Genomic DNA, 17,984 nt, shown 5'->3' on the forward strand with positions numbered 1-17,984 from the left:
CCAACAAGTTCTCCTGAATCACAGGACCAGTCATTAACAAATCATTAAGAGACTTACCACCGTCGGTAGAGGCCGATCCATCAAACACAGGTCGTACCTTTGTACTGGTACTGGACGCCTTGATTACCGGATGATGCGGTAAGAAAAGATGACCATGAGCTTGCTCAGAATCAAGGTTCGCAACCACTTTGATAACATCCCTTTGTCGATGTAATTGTTGATAACCGTTTTATACAACCATGGGTCCCGATTGAAACGTCGTTCTAACTGCAAGAACCGTTTTCTCGCTATCGCACCGGACGGTCCCAATTGGTTCTGTAAGTCACACTTAAATGGCAGCTTCACTATATATCTCCCTTCACTATCCCGCTGATGAGTTTGCACAAAATGTGCTTCGCAATCCCTTTCTTCCTGACTATGTTGAAGCGGCTCACGTATTTCTTCAATAATCCAAAAACGCTCAATTAAATCGTCCAACCTAGTACACGTGCCACAAGTAACATAATTGCTACCAACAGAAGCCAGCGGAACTTTCCCAGTTGCAACCCATCCAAAAACAGTGCTAATAAATGTTGGGAGCGCTGGTAGCTCGAGCCTAATTTTACCACGGTTGTCCGGTTTCAAAAAAGTCGCGTAAAATTCGGAGCCCAACAATAAATCCACTTCAGCATCACTATCGAAATTAGGATCCGCGAGCACAAAATTCATCGGGAGATTCTGCCTGCTAATTTGATTTCCAGTTACCGGCCTGTAGCTAGAAATTCTCGGCAACACTAGAAACTGCATACGTTCTTGATAGTTACAACTTTTGGAACGTATGACAGTCGTTACCGACGTCGTTATGTCCACTTTCGAATGTCCAACTCCCGATAATGCCGTTTTACTTTCGTACTGCGGTAACTTAAGCCGCGCAGCCAAGCCCTTTGTCATCAGGTTCACCTGAGACCCATTATCGATCAATGCTCTTGCTGACAACCATTTGTTACCACACGCACGCACACTCACTATCGCCGTTGATAATAACACAGAAGTGCACTCTCTGTTCGATGACGCGTTCACCACCACATTTTGCGTGCCACTGGTAGATGGAAGTTCTTCACGAACCGACGGACCGATCGTTTCACTTACATTTTCACCGTGTAGAAGGGAATGATGTTTACGATTGCAAATATTGCATCGCGCACGTGACCAACACTTGGCTTGAAAATGCCCTTGCCTCAAACAATTAAGGCAAAGCTTCTTAGCTTCAACCACTTCACGACGACGCGGCAACGTTAAACTCCGAAACGAGTCACAATTTTCCACCATGTGCGATCCATCACATTTTGCGCACTTTGCTTCTGCAGCCACATTAGACGCAACACGACGTTCACTTGTAGATTTGCCCGCCGCCATTGGCCTATCCACTGCAAACGCGTCCATTATGCGCGTCTGTGTGCGCAAAAAGTTTAACAAATCCGTCACCGTTTTTTGCTCACTTTCTTCAACGTGCCTTTCCCACTTTTGTTGGGTGCTTTCGTCCAACTTTGAAATGATTATCTGAATAATCAAACATCCCCACTGTTCGGTCACTTCACCTAACTGCTTTAGAATTTTTAAGTTCCTTTCGAAACAATCGATAAGTCCATGAATACCCACCGTGTTCATGACTTTCATCCGTGGCCATTGTAGCATCGCGTTAACATGACGCTTTTTCAAAATATATTCGTTAGAATATCGCTTTTTCAAAGCATCCCAAGCTACGTCATAATTCGAATTGCAGGCTTGCAAAGTATCCACCACCTTCAGCGCTTCACCTTTCAGAGAACCCTTCAAATAAAGCATCTTTTCAACCTGCGACAATTTCTCGTTCTCATGAACAGTAACAACAAACATGTCGTGATACGGGAGCCATTCGTCATATTTTCCGGAAAATTGAGGAAGCGTCAACTGAGGCAAACGAACACTATTATAATCATCGCACACGCGCTCCTGTTTCACACTCGGTATCTCCGCTCCAGCCCGCAGCTTTCCCAATAATTTTCCTTTCAACAGCATGACTTTGTCTTCGATCTCACCATAAAGCACATCGTTATCTTCACTGTAATCTTTTGCGCCAATATTTCGAGCCAAAGCCTTAAACTCCCTCCAACACTCGTTCAATAGATCGAGACGAGGCGTCAATTCTGGGAAATCACTCTCTTTGTACTGCGCCAAAAACGTGTCGATTCTTGTCAACGATTGCACGACTCGGTCGCGCTCGCGCTTTAGGATAATCATATCCAGATCTTCTGCTTGTGTGTATCGCATTGTATTGTTCGAACCCGACGCGTCAGAGAAACCGGCAAAATCTTCACTAACCGACATTTCTAATACGCGACACAAAATGCATACACACGCAAAGAACACCCACTAGCACAATGATTTCTCACGCTTTCGCGATTTTTTTCTTATTCAGAAATCCACCAACGCTCGATACGGAACTTTCAGATTTCACACGCGTTACGCGATTTTTGCCAAAAGAAATCACACAAAGTTCTTCACTTTAACCAGTCAAACCAAACCGCAAGTATTAGACTATCCTGGTCACGGCACCAATGTTGCGTTCTGGAACATGGTTTGTTGGTTCCTTTCCCCCTTGACGCCTCTACGCCCTACGTTGTGTTTTGTTGTGTCGTCTTCGATCGCCAAAGGAGACAAAGTAAAGAACACGTCCGGCTCGTATCGAGTTTCATGCGCTAGTGCCGCTTTATTCGCACACATACTTGATCAAAGAAATTGTCGATCGGCAGTGCTGCCAGAAAATACATTTAACCTTTAATTCCCAATTGACAAAACAACCGCAAACAATTCAAAATGACCGTTTCATAATCCTTACATTCCAACAAGGAGAATTACTGGGCCGGATGATGTTTTCTGCTAACAGTTTATCAACAATTTGCTTAACCTGTTGTCTTTCACCATAAGAGAGTCTTCGCGGCTTAGTAAATATTGGTGTATCATGGGTCAGATTGATTTTCATAGGGTGTTTGAGCGGTATAACATCTGAAGTGTAGTTGAGGTATGAATTTTCAACAATAGAATTGACTATTGAACGTTGTTCCAAAGATAGTGTTTTTCCTAAATCCAGTTCAATATCGGCTTCAGCCACATCGAGCGCACAAATACTCCTAATAGCATCTTCTAATTTTTCTGGAAGAATCGTGTCTACTTCTTTAAGTTCCGTCGATAGAGGTTTAGTAATACATGAAGTTGTAAGAGATGAATACGTAAGAAAAATATTAAGTGAGTTCAGTAAATCGCGACCGATAATGACTGGCCACGCAATTCCAGGTAATATAATAAAAGAGTGTCGAACGGAATGATTCTTAAATCGGATAGTACAATCGATTTTTCCTCGAGAGTAAAGTGGTCCCTTAATCATAGTGCAGTATTCGGTAGCGGAAAGAGGTCCTAGCATCTTAACTGGTACTATCGTGTCGCTAATGAAGCTCACAGGACTTCCTGTGTCGAGAAGGGAACGAACGCAGGGAAGGGTGGTACGCTTAGCAGAAGGGTGGAAAAATGTCAAACTCACCTCTTGATTTGTGGCGAGAGCTTCGTCCGAACTAGTATTGCCCTCGACAGTGGCGTTGGCCCGACGTTCAGGGCAGTTGCGGTAGACGTGTCCAGTCTGGAAACAACGAAAACATCCGCCGGGTGGGCGCTTCGGTCGCGGGCACGCGTTCTGAAGGTGTCCGAATCGGGAGCAGTTGAAGCAGCGGATGGGTTCCTGCGATGGGCGGGGCCGTTCCATACGGCTGTTTGTTGTGGCCCGGGCATCAGCGGAAGGGGGCTGGGTGGTGCAAAGATGACGGCAAGATTCGAAAAGTTTCAATTTCTTCCGGAAGTCGTCCATCGTAAGAGGCATGAAATGCAGACTCGACGTAATTGACGGGCTTCCCAAGCCGTCGATGACGATCGGGATCAGTTCTGAATCGGCGATACTGGCTTGGTCTGCGATGCGCTGCATGTCAAACAAGTAGTGCAGGGCGGATTCCTGGGGCCGCAATCGACGGTTACGGAGTTGGCGATAAACAGATTCGGGCGTAGCAACGACGTGAAGATTGTCGATCAACTCTTTCTTCAACTCATCATAAGTGGTGACAACAAGTTCTTTTGCGACGTTAGCGGCTGTGCCGGTGAGGAGCCGAAGGGTGAAGAAAAATTTATCTGCATCGCGCACTCGGTAAAGTGCAAAGAGACGCTCCAAGTCGCGGAACCATCGGATGACATTGGGGTTCTTATCGACGTCGAGTGGCTCGATAAAAGCTTCAAAGTCCTTTAAGCAAAGGGCGGCTGGCTGCGGCGTTTCAAGTTGGTGCACCTTTTGGCGTAATTCAGCTAGCTGCTGCTGCTGTCGCAGCTTCTCAAATTGGGCCTCGATGTCGTCAGGGCCGCGGGGAAGGGCGTCGGCCATACCATGGGCAGAAGGAAGGGCGGAAACGGCATCAGTGGTATTTTGCATCGAAGCGGCAGCGTTCGCAACATTTTCGTGATGCGCAAAATCGTCGTCGCCATTGTAATGTGGAAGGCACAAAATGGCGGCATCTTGGTGGTTTGCACAAGCGGGAGCCGGTGTCGTCGCTGAGGTAGTGGGCGGCGCCGCACGGGGGGAACGAGCGACCGGCTCGTGGGAGGCATAAAGCTGTCGGAATTGTGTGACGGTAGCGGAATCCGGCACGTCGACACCGGTCTCGATAAGCGCCCGACGAAGTACTTTTTTCCTCAGCATGATGAAAAATGGCGTTGTGTCATACACACACGTACACAGGTACACACGGATACAGGCTGGTTAGGCGGCTTGCAGGCGGTTTTGCAGGCGATTTTTGTTGGTAATCCCGCTTCTGAGATGTAACGACCAAGCGTTTTACGGTTGGCGGAAGGTTAATTGGTCGTTTTAATAAGATTTATCACAATTCGGAAGAGCACACAAATAATTATACGCAGAAGTCAGTGGCTTACGTCTGTTCAGTTCAATGTCGCGCCAAGAAGAGAGCTTTATTCTATGACAGTTCATCTAGCACACCGGGTGCTCCAGCGGTCAAGGTATAATGCGTTTATACCGCTGCGTTCGGGGTTCGGGTTGAGTGCACAGTGGGCGATATTAGTCCGGACGTTACACTAGTGAATTTCATATGTTTTATATGCGTTTGACATTTCTTGGACCATTATCCGTGCAAATCGATTAACCGGCAACCATCCGGTCCCGAGCTGCCCGGATAATCGACGCTCTACTGTAAAAGAAAACTTTAAATCATCAATGAAAACTAAAAAAATGGATTTGTCGACATTGTCGACCATGGTACAAACATTACACCATTAATGGTTCATTCAATTTTTTCTCAGCTCCATCGTTCTTTGAAAAGTCTATATAATACAGAGGTCGAGTCGTCCAGAACATTTGATCAAAAAGCGTGGGAAAGTTTTGACAGCTGGATGAAAAAGCTTCAATAGTTTCATCGTAGCATACATTGAGGTTTTAGTTGTTGTGCATGCAGTGGTCTGAAAGCATTTTCGGCCATTTTTACATCGTTTGTTTATAAGGCCGCAAATACACGACGCGCGTTTCCGCGCCCGCGGAAACGCGTATAACAATCCAGCCATATAAATGAAATGTCATTCGAACGCGCTACCGCGGAAACGCAGAGATGCTCATGCTGGATATCTCTGCGGAACTGTTATACGCGTTTGAACGCGCCCGCGGAATCGCGTATAACAATCTAGCCATAGAAATGAAATGTCATTCGAACGCGCTACCGCGGAAACGCAGAGATGCTCATGCAGGATATCTCTGCGGAACTGTTATACGCGTTTGAACGCGCTCGCGGAAACGCGCGTCGTGTATTTGCGGCCTAATATTGTACTTTAAAAAGTTGAGGAATATCAAGAAAAGATAGAATTATAGTGAAATTATCAATTACAACAAGATCAGTGCCCGAAATTACGACGAAATCTTGTGCAGCTCAAGAGGGTCAAAGCTAAGAAGCCAGATTTCTGATTGTGGTCATTTTTAAGTGATGAATTACTGAAAAAACTACTCCATGCCACGTTCATGAGAAAGAAATGTATAGGGTCACTGTACCAGTTTTCGGCAGGCTAGTGCAGCAGTTTCACAAAAACTGCTCACAAATAAACATTTTTTATTATTTTTCTTGAAAGTGTTGTTATTCTGGTTGATAAACTATCATAGTATGTTACAATATTTTTTATTTGCCGGTTCAAAGCCCTTTTTCACAAATATTCGTGAAAATGCAAACATTGATTTTGCTCTTATTTTCGGCAGTTTGTTCCTATTTTCGGCAGGCTGTGTTCCTATTTTCGGCAGCGCGAATACGGGTCAGAAAATGTTTGTATCAATGTGAATATGTACAAAAAAATGTTTAAAGCAATTTAACACTCTTACTTTCCTAAGATTGGTGTTAAAAAGCACTTAAATTATTAATTTTATGTTGCTTATTTTGGCCCGTTTTGACAGCCATTTTGATGCGACGTTTAAACAGAGCAGACATTGACAGTTTGATGGTTATAGCGTAGGGTGCAAACTGGCTTACAAATATTTATTTTTCTCTTAAGTTAGTGCATTGTTTGTCGTAAAATTGGTGATATTTGGTACATGAAAGGTCATATTATGTGTCGACATACGCATTGTAGTGTTCTGATCAATTTTAAAAGGAATATTCAGCCAAATTCAAAGTGTGTTATTGTTCCGAGTTTCGGCAGGAGCCCACAACATTGAGCTGTCAAAAATGAACATTTACTGTGTACCTATTTTCGGCAGCATTTAAAGTGAAAAATAACCTGTTTATCGTGATTTTAAAATTCCGAACAAGTTAGAATAAATTAAATAAGCATAAAATCTTTAATATACACCACTTTTTCATTGTTTTACTGTTCTGATTTTCTTAATCACAAAACCTGCCGAACGATTGGCTGACAGCAAAGCTGCCGAAAAAAAGTACAATTTATTTGATATTTTGGAAAATACGTAATGAAATGGTGTGAAACTTCGTATGTAAATATCAAATAAGTACACTTTCACTACAAAATTGTATTTTGTGAAATTTTTTACCGCATTTGTGCAGAATTTCACGTTTTTAGCTACCCTGCCGAAAATAGGTACACTGCCGAAAACTGGTACAGTTACCCTAGTTAAACTAAGTTTTGAGCACAAAATGCACAATTAGCCCTAAAAAGTGTATGGTTGTTTGGAATCGTTTGTGAACGCTTTTTCATCTAACTGTCAAAAATAAGCTTTCAAAATGGTGGACCAAAATCAAGCTATGCATCGACCTCTGTATTATATGGACTTTGGTTCTTTGCATGCCGAGGAGATTTCTCTCACCGAAAATGCTGTCAGTCGCTGTCAAAGCATGCTGTCAGTTATTTTCTCAGCTGCTTTCTCGGTTTATGTAGAAACGCTCCCTGCGAAAAAGTTTTGAAAATAAAATAATTAAAAAAATGTAACTAGGTAATTACAGTACGACAGGAAAAAAATAGTCAAAGCCTAAGTTTAACAGACAAATACCACAGGAAGATGATAGCGTTTTTCTTCGTCTAATAATTCTATATCAAACGTACGAGCGATTACATCCCACCCGATCTGCGTTCTTCCGAAGTAGTCCTTGACGATTTACATGAGAGTGTTAGTTTCGTTGCTGGCAAACTTAAACCATATCATCTTATGGTGTTACTTGGTGATTTTAATTCACAATCACTCTCCTGGCAACCGTCGGCATCGTGCGTTAATCACTTCATTCCTACTGGTGTATCTCGTGAAAATGTTTCGCTGCTTGATGGAATGTCGGTAAACGGTTTGCTGCAACTATCCGGCATAAAAAATATACGCGGAAGACAATTGGATCTTCTATTTGCCAATGCTGCTTTCTTGGAGCGCTGCTCCCCCGTCATGGCTTCACCTGTTCCACTCGTCGCGCTAGACAATCATCATCCTGCTCTTGAGACAAGTGTGCTCCTTACGCACTCTCGCCCTGCATCCTCTCAACGAATACCTACGGCTCGTATGTTCAATTTTAGGAAACTAGACTACCAAAAGCTTCATCATATTTTAGCCGGTACCGATTGGTCCTTTACTGATGCTGACTGTGTTAGGATTGACAATATCCTACACTTCGATCCTTTAACCCGACTCCATAAACCTGCAACCAACCGGACTTCAAACTGACAGAAGTGTGTGTCCGCGCTTTTCGTAGCGTCACGTTCTGTCTCTTTCTAACCTTTTTTTTTGTATTCTGCATTCGACTCATTAACCTAACTACGTGAAGTGTGAAATAAAAAGCTTGAACTAATATTCTAATTCTTTTCCATCAATCTTATTAGGTTATGGGCCCAGGTATTCGCTGGTGAAAACAAAGCGTATAAGGATGGATAAAGAGATGGAATATGTGCGTGTACCCCTGTTCGATGGATCTAACTATCCGCAATGGAAGTACCGAATGTCGGTGCTACTGGAAGAGCACGAGCTCATGTCTTGCGTGGAGCAGGAAGCGGCGGATGATCATCGGCTTGCGGTAAACGAGAAGGACAGTGCTGAAGTCAAGGAGGCTGCAGTGAAATTGTCCGAGCAGAGGTTAAAGAAGGAAAGGCGTTGCAAGTCGCTGCTGATTTCTCGGATTGGTGACAACATGCTTGAGTATATCCAAGATCAGCAGACACCCAGGGCTATTTGGTTGGCCTTGGAGCGGGTGTTTCAACGAAAAAGCATCGCCAGTCGACTTTACCTGCAAAAGAAGCTTCTCACACTACGGCATGACGGAGGAAGGTTGCAGGATCATTTCCTGACCTTTGAGCGAATCGTCCGGGACTACAAGTCAACCGGAGCAAAGCTGGAGGAAATCGATATCGTTTGCTATTTACTGTTGACGCTTGGGCCAGCGTATGCGACAGTAATTACAGCTCTAGAAACGATGCCGGAAGACAAGCTGACGCTGGAGTTCTGCAAGTGCAGATTACTTGATGAAGAGATCAAGCGAAGCGGCGAAGGCAGCAGCAAATCGAGTGGTTCGAGAGTGGAAGCGGCTGCATTCAGTGGATCTGGCGGATCGTTTGGTGGAGCGAAGAAGCAACAAAAGAAAAAGAAAGTTTGGAAGTGTTACGGATGCCAACGAGAAGGGCACAAGATTGCTGACTGTCCGGAAAAGAAGAAGAAGAACGACACGTCGCAAACGAGTGCACATCTTAGCAAAGATATTTGTTTCCTTAGTAGTGAGTACGATGAACCATCGAAAATGAGCTGGATAATTGATTCTGGTTCGTCAGAGCATCTGACCAACGATCGGAAGCTGTTCGAGAAGCTTTACCCGATGAAGGAACCGATGCGCATCGCAGTGGCGAAGGAAGGGCAGTTCATTGTCGCTAAGGAATGTGGTGATATTCGTGTGCTAAGTGAAGTGAATGGCGAGTCGTTTCCGATCAGGTTAGAGAATGTGTTGTTCATTCCGGAAGCGCAGGTAAATCTGTTATCCGTTCGAAAAATGGAGATGGCCGGTTTGAAGGTTGTTTTCGCAGATGGTGTTGTTAAGATCGAGCGAAATTCTGAGGTTATAGCAATCGGGATGCGTCGCGGGAAACTATACGTGATAGATTTCCATCTTAACGAAGCGTCGTGTACAGCGTTATATTCGTGTGGACGAGTGCCAAAGAATCTCGAATTGTGGCATCGTAGATATGGACATCTCAGTGCGAAAAATCTTCAGGTATTAATCGGAAATGACATGGTTTGCGGATTAAATGCGAAAGTTTCACAATCGGGTGGCGATTTCGTGTGTGAGCCGTGTCTCATCGGGAAACAAACGCGTAAACCCTTTTCCGCGCGCGAGGGTCGACAATCGTCGCGAGTGCTCGAATTGATTCATTCGGACGTATGTGGCCCGGTTACGCCAGAAGGGCTAGAAGGCGAAAAGTATTTTGTTACTTTTGTCGACGACTGGAGTCGGTTTACGATGGTGTTTCTGATGCGGTCAAAGGAAGAAGTATTCGACAACTTCCGTAAGTATGAAGCGCTGGTAAACGCAAAGTTTGGTTCATGTATTTCTCGCCTGCGTTGTGATAATGGAGGAGAATACATCAGTCGCGAATTTAGGAGTTTTTGCGAGCGAAAAGGAATCCAGATCGAGTGGACAGTTCCCTACACTCCTGAACAAAACGGCGTGAGCGAGCGCATGAACAGAACTCTCGTCGAGAAAGTTCGATCCATGTTAGAGGACCGCAGCATCAGCAAAGTATTTTGGGGAGTTGCCATAGAGACGGCAGCGTTTTTGACCAACCGCAGTCCTGCCAGTGCGCTTGATCAGCGTAAGACACCGTTTGAAATGTGGGAGGGAAGAAAACCAAATGTCCGAAGCTTGCGAGTTTTTGGATCAACTGTGTTTGTCCACATTCCAAAGGAGCGAAGGAAGAAGCTAGACGCAAAATCCTGGAAAGGGGTTTTTGTAGGGTATGCTCGTAATGGTTATCGAGTATGGAACCCTAATCGCAAGGAGATCGTCGTAGCTCGAGATGTGGTCTTCCTAGAAGGTGAAACAACAACTATTTCGGAAGATAGTCCGAAGCCTAGCTGCAGTCCCGATGTGTTCCCGATTCGTAGAGTGCGATACGAATCCGAAAGTGAGTCCGAGGCAGAAAGTAATGACAAGGATGTTCCCGATGATTCAGGCGGCGTCTCGGAGGCATCAGGCGTTGTACATGATGCAGAGACAAACGATGCGGATGGGGATGAGACCTTCGACAGCTGTGCAGACAGAATTGATCCTGGAGAGGGTTCAGATGAATCTGAAGACGAAATGGTCGAAGTTCGGAAATCGGAACGAGACCGAAAGCATCCCAGCTGGCAAGCGGACTATGACATGGGATATACTGGTTATGCCATGAATGCAACTGCATTTGTGGATAATCTTCCGAGCTCGCTGGTTGAGATGAGGAAACGTCCTGATTGGAATCTATGGGAAACAGCTATTCGCGAAGAAGTGGATTCTCTAGAGCGAAATGAAACGTGGACAGTAGTGAAACTTCCTAAAGGGCGTGTACCTATCACATGCAAATGGCTTTTCAAAATAAAGCAAAATGAGGCAAATGGTGAGTAGCGTTACAAGGCGAGACTTGTGGCACGTGGATTCAGCCAGAAAGCAGGTTTTGACTATGGCGAAACCTATTCGCCAGTTGCGCGTCTTGATACTGTGCGAACAGTATTGAGTATCGCTAATGACCAAATGATGATAATTCATCAGATGGACGTCAAGACGGCCTTCCTAAATGGGCAACTGGAAGAGGAGATCTTTATGATTCCACCAGAAGGATTCGAGATAGGTAAGAATCTTGTATGTCGTGGTAACCGTTCTTTGTATGGTCTCAAGCAGGCATCGCGAGCTTGGAATACAAGATTCCATAGTTTCGTACAGCGTCTAGGATTTACCAGAAGCTTGAGTGATCCGTGTCTTTATGTGAAGGGTTCCAAAAGCAGCCAGGTTATCCTAGTTCTGTACGTGGACGACTTACTTGTTGTCGGTCGTCAGCTGAAGCAAATAGAAGCCGTCAAGAAATGTTTTTCGAAGGAATTCGAAATGACGGACATCGGAGAGGTACGCACATTTCTCGGTATGAGAATTGACCGAGACATTAAAGAGAGAATCCTTCGCATCAGCCAGAGGGGATTTCTAGAGAACCTGCTTCGTCGCTTCAACATGCTTGAGTGCAAACCAGCATCTACACCGATGGAGTGTCGCCTGCACTTAAAAAGAGGAGAAGAAGCTGAGCGTACTGAGAAACCTTACCGAGAGTTGGTTGGCTGTCTCACGTACGTAACTCTAACTTCAAGACCTGACCTATGTGCCGCGGTAAACTACATGAGTCAGTTTCAAAGCTGTCCAACGGAACTGCATTGGACACATGCCAAACGGATACTGCGGTACATTAAAGGAACGCTGGATTTGGCTTTGGTGTTTTCAGCGAAGGATTCGGTACCAGTACTGGAAGCATTTGCCGATGCAGATTGGGCGAACGATCTGGTGGATAGACGCTCTATCACTGGATACGTCTTCCGAGTATGCGGCGGTGCCGTCAGTTGGTTGACTAAGAAGCAGTCCACCATATCGTTGTCTTCGACGGAAGCGGAGCTCGTGGCCTTGAGCACCGCTGTTTGCCATGGAGTTTGGCTGGTTCGTTTACTGAAGGAGCTTTCCATGGAACCGGAGGGTCCGGTGGTCTACTACGAAGACAACCAGTCGACGATAAGGGTTGTCGAGGAGGAGCGAGATACAGCGCGCTTGAAGCATGTCGATGTTCGACATCGATTCATCCGTGAAGAGATTCAGCGGGGGCGTGTTGCTGTTCGTTATGTCCCGACCGGTGAACAAGTTGCAGACATGATGACCAAGGGCTTGTCATCCGGTGTGTTCCAGAAGCATCGAGCCAAACTGGGGTTGGCACCTTCCGGATATTGAGCGGGGGTGTTAGGATTGACAATATCCTACACTTCGATCCTTTAACCCGACTCCATAAACCTGCAACCAACCGGACTTCAAACTGACAGAAGTGTGTGTCCGCGCTTTTCGTAGCGTCACGTTCTGTCTCTTTCTAACCTTTTTTTTTTGTATTCTGCATTCGACTCATTAACCTAACTACGTGAAGTGTGAAATAAAAAGCTTGAACTAATATTCTAATTCTTTTCCATCAATCTTATTAGACTGTGACATAAATCAAGCTGTAGCAGCGTTTACTAATGTAATCACTTCCGCCTTCCCTTCCTGCTGTCCTCTCCTTAAACCCGCTCCTAATCCTAAGTGGTCGAACAAAGCTTTACGTCTATTAAAATCGGACAAAAATCGCGCTCAACGCGCCTACCGTTTAAATAATACTTTTCACAATCTTTGAGTATATAAATATGCGGCTAAGGCTTATCGTCTTCTTAATCGCCATCTGTATCGTCGCTACGTCCGGCGTCTTCAAATGCGTTTCACTATTGATCCTGGGTCATTCTTTCGTTTTGCGAACTCTCGGCGAGGCTCTGCTAGCCTTCCATCCACCCTGTTTCTTGATCTGTCCTCTGCTACGTCCAATCCTGATATATGTAACCTGTTTGCCAAACATTTCTCTAGTGTATTCGTCGATCCTAGTTCTTTTAAGGTTCCTTTGGACGTAGGCTTGTCTTACACGCCCTCTGATTTGATATCATGTAATTCAGTCGTTGTAAGTGAAAGCCTAGTAAAATCCGCTTTATCCAAACTTAAAACTTCGTTTTCACCAGGCCCCGATGGCATCCCTGCCTGTGTTTTGAAAAAAATGTGGCAATACCCTCACTCCTATTCTCACTCGTCTTTTTTCTCGCTCGCTTAGTGTAGGGATTTTTCCTAGTCAATGGAAACTAGCTTGGCTTGTTCCCATTTATAAGAAAGGTGACCGCACACTAGCATCAAACTACAGAGGCATTTCTATTATTTGTGCGTGTTCTAAAATCCTCGAGTCAATTGTCCATTTATCTGTAATGCCTTGTGTAAAAAATTATATTTCTACGGAACAACACGGCTTTATGCCCAATCGCTCAGTGTCCACCAACCTAATGTGTTTTTTGTCCTCTCTATATCACTACCTGTCTAGTGGTAAGCAAGTAGACACTATCTATACCGATTTCAAAGCGGCATTTGACAGTATACCTCTATCATTACTTGTTGCTAAGCTTCGAAAACTAGGTTTCGGTGGCTCTATATTGCCGTGGTTCAACTCCTATCTTGAGAATCGTTCATATGTAGTTAAAATCTGTGGCTCTTTCTCTGAATGTTTTCTTAGTTCTTCGGGTGTCCCACAAGGTAGTGTCCTTAGTCCCTTACTGTTCATTCTCTTCCTCAATGACTGTACTTCGATCCTTCCTCCTAACGGCTTCTTGCTATATGCGGATGACGTTAAAATTTTTCTTCCTGTATCTTCTACAGCTGATTGTCTAGTCTGTTATGTCTACGTTCTCAACTTAACTTGACGGTAAACAAAACATAAACAGTCTCAGATTATAAAACTTATATCTATTACAATGAAACTTATATTCTACAAATCCTTAGACGGAGACCCGCTCACGTCTATCTCTCGGCTCGGCTCGTGGGGGAGTGACCTCTTCGTGCTTGCTTCGTCTCCAGGTGACACCCAACAGTCAAAAGCCGAAGATTTTATATTGACCTTTCACTTTTTCTATCTGTCTCTCGCTCTAATTTGAGCGATTTTCCCCTGATGAGTGTCCCCGAGCCTCCTCGTGTGGTTGTTGTTGTTGGAAGTTGAAACCGAAACCCCTTCGTGCGCTGCCAAAATCAGCGAAGAACGAAATCGAGTGGCTCAAGCGAAAAAACGAAAAAAATGACGAACGAGTGTGCTGTGACAATAACACACACACGCACAAGGCGACACCCGAAATCTGGTGCGATACCGGCTTTCAGTGGAGCAAGTACACACACACATGCACACATGTGGCCACACCAGCGCTCTGTTCTAGTGCAGGCAGTTTTCTGCAGTCCACGGTGATACTACACACAGCCACGCACTTGGCGATACACGCTGTGTGGTGCGGTGCGGTGGACGTTCAGAATTCAGTGGTGCAAATACACACATGCACACACTTGGCGACACACGCTCTGCTGTGCGGTGAGATTTGTGTTCTGTGTCCAGTGGTGCAAATATACACACACACGCACTTGGCTACACACGCAGTACGGCGCGGTTGGCTTGGCAGAAGCGCATACACACATTCACGCAGTAGGCTTTACTTTCAGTCCAGTGAGGTTGGTGCTCGTGTGGTGTTTCAGCGCTTGGCGGATAAACCCCGTAAAAAATTGAGTTTTGTTTAATTTGAGGTAAGTAAAAGTGATTAAAATTATCAACCAACATCCCCTCTTCTAATTAATATCATTTTTCTTCCATTTCATGTGTGTTTCACGGCGAACGGAGACAACAAAACCTGTGGCAGTGTCGTGGTGTTGGAGATGGTGGCCCGTACAGTGCAGCGAGAAGTACTAGGCGCGACAGCGATGTGGAGCAGAAAGTGCTGTGCTGATTTTAATTTTTCTTTGTGCGAGTGTAAAAAGTGTTTTTTTTTTATTATGTGCGTTAATTTAGAATTAAGTGCAGTGATTATTGTGCATGTGTTGTGTTTTTTTTTTGTATTTTATGTTGGTTCGATATTCAATAAATCGAATCATGTTGATATAATGGTCCGCACTGTATCATTTTGGAAAGAAATCCTGGCAAGAAAGGGGGAGGGGGCTATTTTAACGAAGGGTCGTGCCGAACCCCGTTCGGGTTTTGCTTCGGCTTCGGGTTTGCTTCGGCTTCGGGACCCGACGGATCGGTTGAATAATTTCGCCAACTCAGCTTCAAAGCCAGCTTCAATCTCAGCGGATCTCTGAGTGCTGATGACCGGTGGGCAGTCCCTGTCACCTGAGAGAAGGAGGCCCATGCAGCATCTGCACCTGTAAGGCCGTCTACACGAGGGCACTCCCCAACATCCCCCCTACTTTAATACGGTTTGTACATAGCCATCCAACGCGGCGATCTTCGTGTTCGGGAAGAACGGCGTAGAGGCTGCACTGGCATCGCAGGCTCACTATGCATGTCTTCCGGGAATGTTTCCGAACGTATGGCAATCTCTCTTGATGGTGGTGGACAAGGAACCTGCGGTGTTGGCGAGCACGTAGCTGCTGCGCTTGCTAGTGTCGAATCGGACGGTTGCGCGCAGACATTTGGAGCCGGGTCTGGTCTGGTTATAGCCACGTTACCATCCATCAAGATACTCATATCCAAGGCACGTTTAAACGGTGTGTATGTGCTGGAAGAATTTGCAAGGGTATAAGAATTAGTGTAACGAGGATTTAACTGATTAATATGTGACCGAAATATTTTTCCTTCTTCATCGACTACTTGGTACATGACCTTCCCCATCCTGTCTTCTATAACACCTTTTTTCCATTTCCATTTGTTTTGTGCAAAGACCTTCGCGTATACCAAATCACCTCGTTTGAAACAGCGAACGCGTTGTTGAGGCACGGGAGATTCTGGTTCAGACTCGGGAGGTATACGAAGCAATTCCATGCAGGTACGCATTCTTCTCCCAAGCATCAGTTCCGCTGGTGATTTGCCGTTTTCTAACTGCCTATTGGGTGAGCTTCTATACATCAATAAGAAGATGTCCAGTGACTCTTGGACCGATGCTCCTCCCTCGCTGATTTTTTTTAGCCCTCGCTTAAGAGAGTCTACGAATCGCTCCGCCTGTCCATTCGACTGGGGGTGGTAAGGAGCGGTTCTAATATGTTCTATCCCGTTTGTGGTACAGAATTCTCCAAATTCCGCACTTGAGAACTGAGTGCCATTGTCACTAACTAGTACATTCGGCATACCCAGCCTTGCGAATAATCCACGTAAAATACGAATCGTTGCTTGAGTCGTGATTTTGGTCGTTTGCACTATCTCTGGCCACTTTGAGAAAGAATCGATTGCAAGGAGATAATAAAATCCATCGATTGGTCCCGCATAATCCACATGCACTCTTTGCCACGGAGCAGACGTAGTGGGCCAGGCTATTGGCGTACTATGTGGAGGAGATTTTGCTGCTGCTGCGCACTGTGGACACGACTTCACTAACTCATCTATTTCCGAGTCTAAACCAGGCCAGTAAACATAGCTTCGCGCCAGTGACTTCATACGCTGTATTCCGGGGTGTCCAAGGTGTAGTTGTCTCAAACATTTCCTACGCAATGCTTCTGGAACGACCAATCGCTCTCCGAATAAGATGCATTCTCTAAGTGTGCTTAATGCTTCGCTTCGTGTCTGGAAGCTTCTCAATATTATGTCGTTTGATTTTCTCTGAGGCCAACCTTCCTGAATGTACTTTGATACTTTTGTCAACGTAGGATCTCTTTTAGTTGCTTCCCTAACATCGCTATATGTTAGCGGCATTGCTTTAGTTACGTTATCTATAATAGCATTCATGTCATTGTCTAATTCGATGCTCGCTATAACATAATCTTCTTCTGGGTGCTCGTGTTCTTCTATCAGTCGGGACAATATATCAGCGTTACCAAATTTGTCTGTTGGCACGTACTCAATTTTAAAATCATATAGCAGCAACGTTAAAGCCCAACGCTGGAGCCTATTTGCTGTGTAAATTGGTATACCTGTGCGTGCACCGAAAATTCTTAACAGCGGAGCATGATCCGTTTGTAACATGAATCTACGCCCATAAATCATGCGGTGGAACTTTGTAACAGCAAATATCACGGCTAAACCCTCGCGATCTGGCTGACTGTAGTTCATTTCTGCTTTTGTCAATGCTCTTGCTGCGTGCTGTACTACTTTCAAGGTTCCATCCTCCATGCGATGGCTAATCGTCGCTCCGACTCCTACAGAAGAAGCATCAGCAGCTACTATTGTTGTGGGCAGCCGTGCCGACCCCTGGACTTGCCGTGGTAGTTGTGCTACCACTGGTCAATGTCCAGGGGACGACAGTGTGTCACGCACACTGTCGTACGCACACTAAGCGCGGGCCGCTTAGTGTGTGTTGTGCGCTCGGACAAGCAAGTGTTGCGAGCAGCCGGTCGAGCAGGGCTCCCGGCAGGGCACGGTACGGCTGGCGCGCGGCCGAGTATTTTAGTGTGTATTGTGCTTGTTATTATTTATGATGTGTACTGTTATATTAGTGTTTTAATAAAGTACGTGATGCAAGCCAAAGACACAACAGTGGCGACGAGGATGGGATCCTCTTGCGTAAGGAGGATCCCTAGAAGAACCCGCGGTCGCCATCGCGATCGAGCGCGTCGGTTGGAGCCGGCGCCATCGCGATGGCACGGGTCCCCGCGACAGTGGGACGCCGTTCGACAAGGACCGCTGCCGCCGCCGCCGTTAAGACCGTGGCCCTGGCTGTCGTCCCGCGATGGGGACAGAAGGGACAGCCGCACACACACACTCGGCGATGTTTG

This window comes from Anopheles arabiensis, chromosome 3 (assembly GCF_016920715.1).
Source record: "Anopheles arabiensis isolate DONGOLA chromosome 3, AaraD3, whole genome shotgun sequence".
NCBI lineage: Eukaryota > Metazoa > Arthropoda > Insecta > Diptera > Culicidae > Anopheles > Anopheles arabiensis.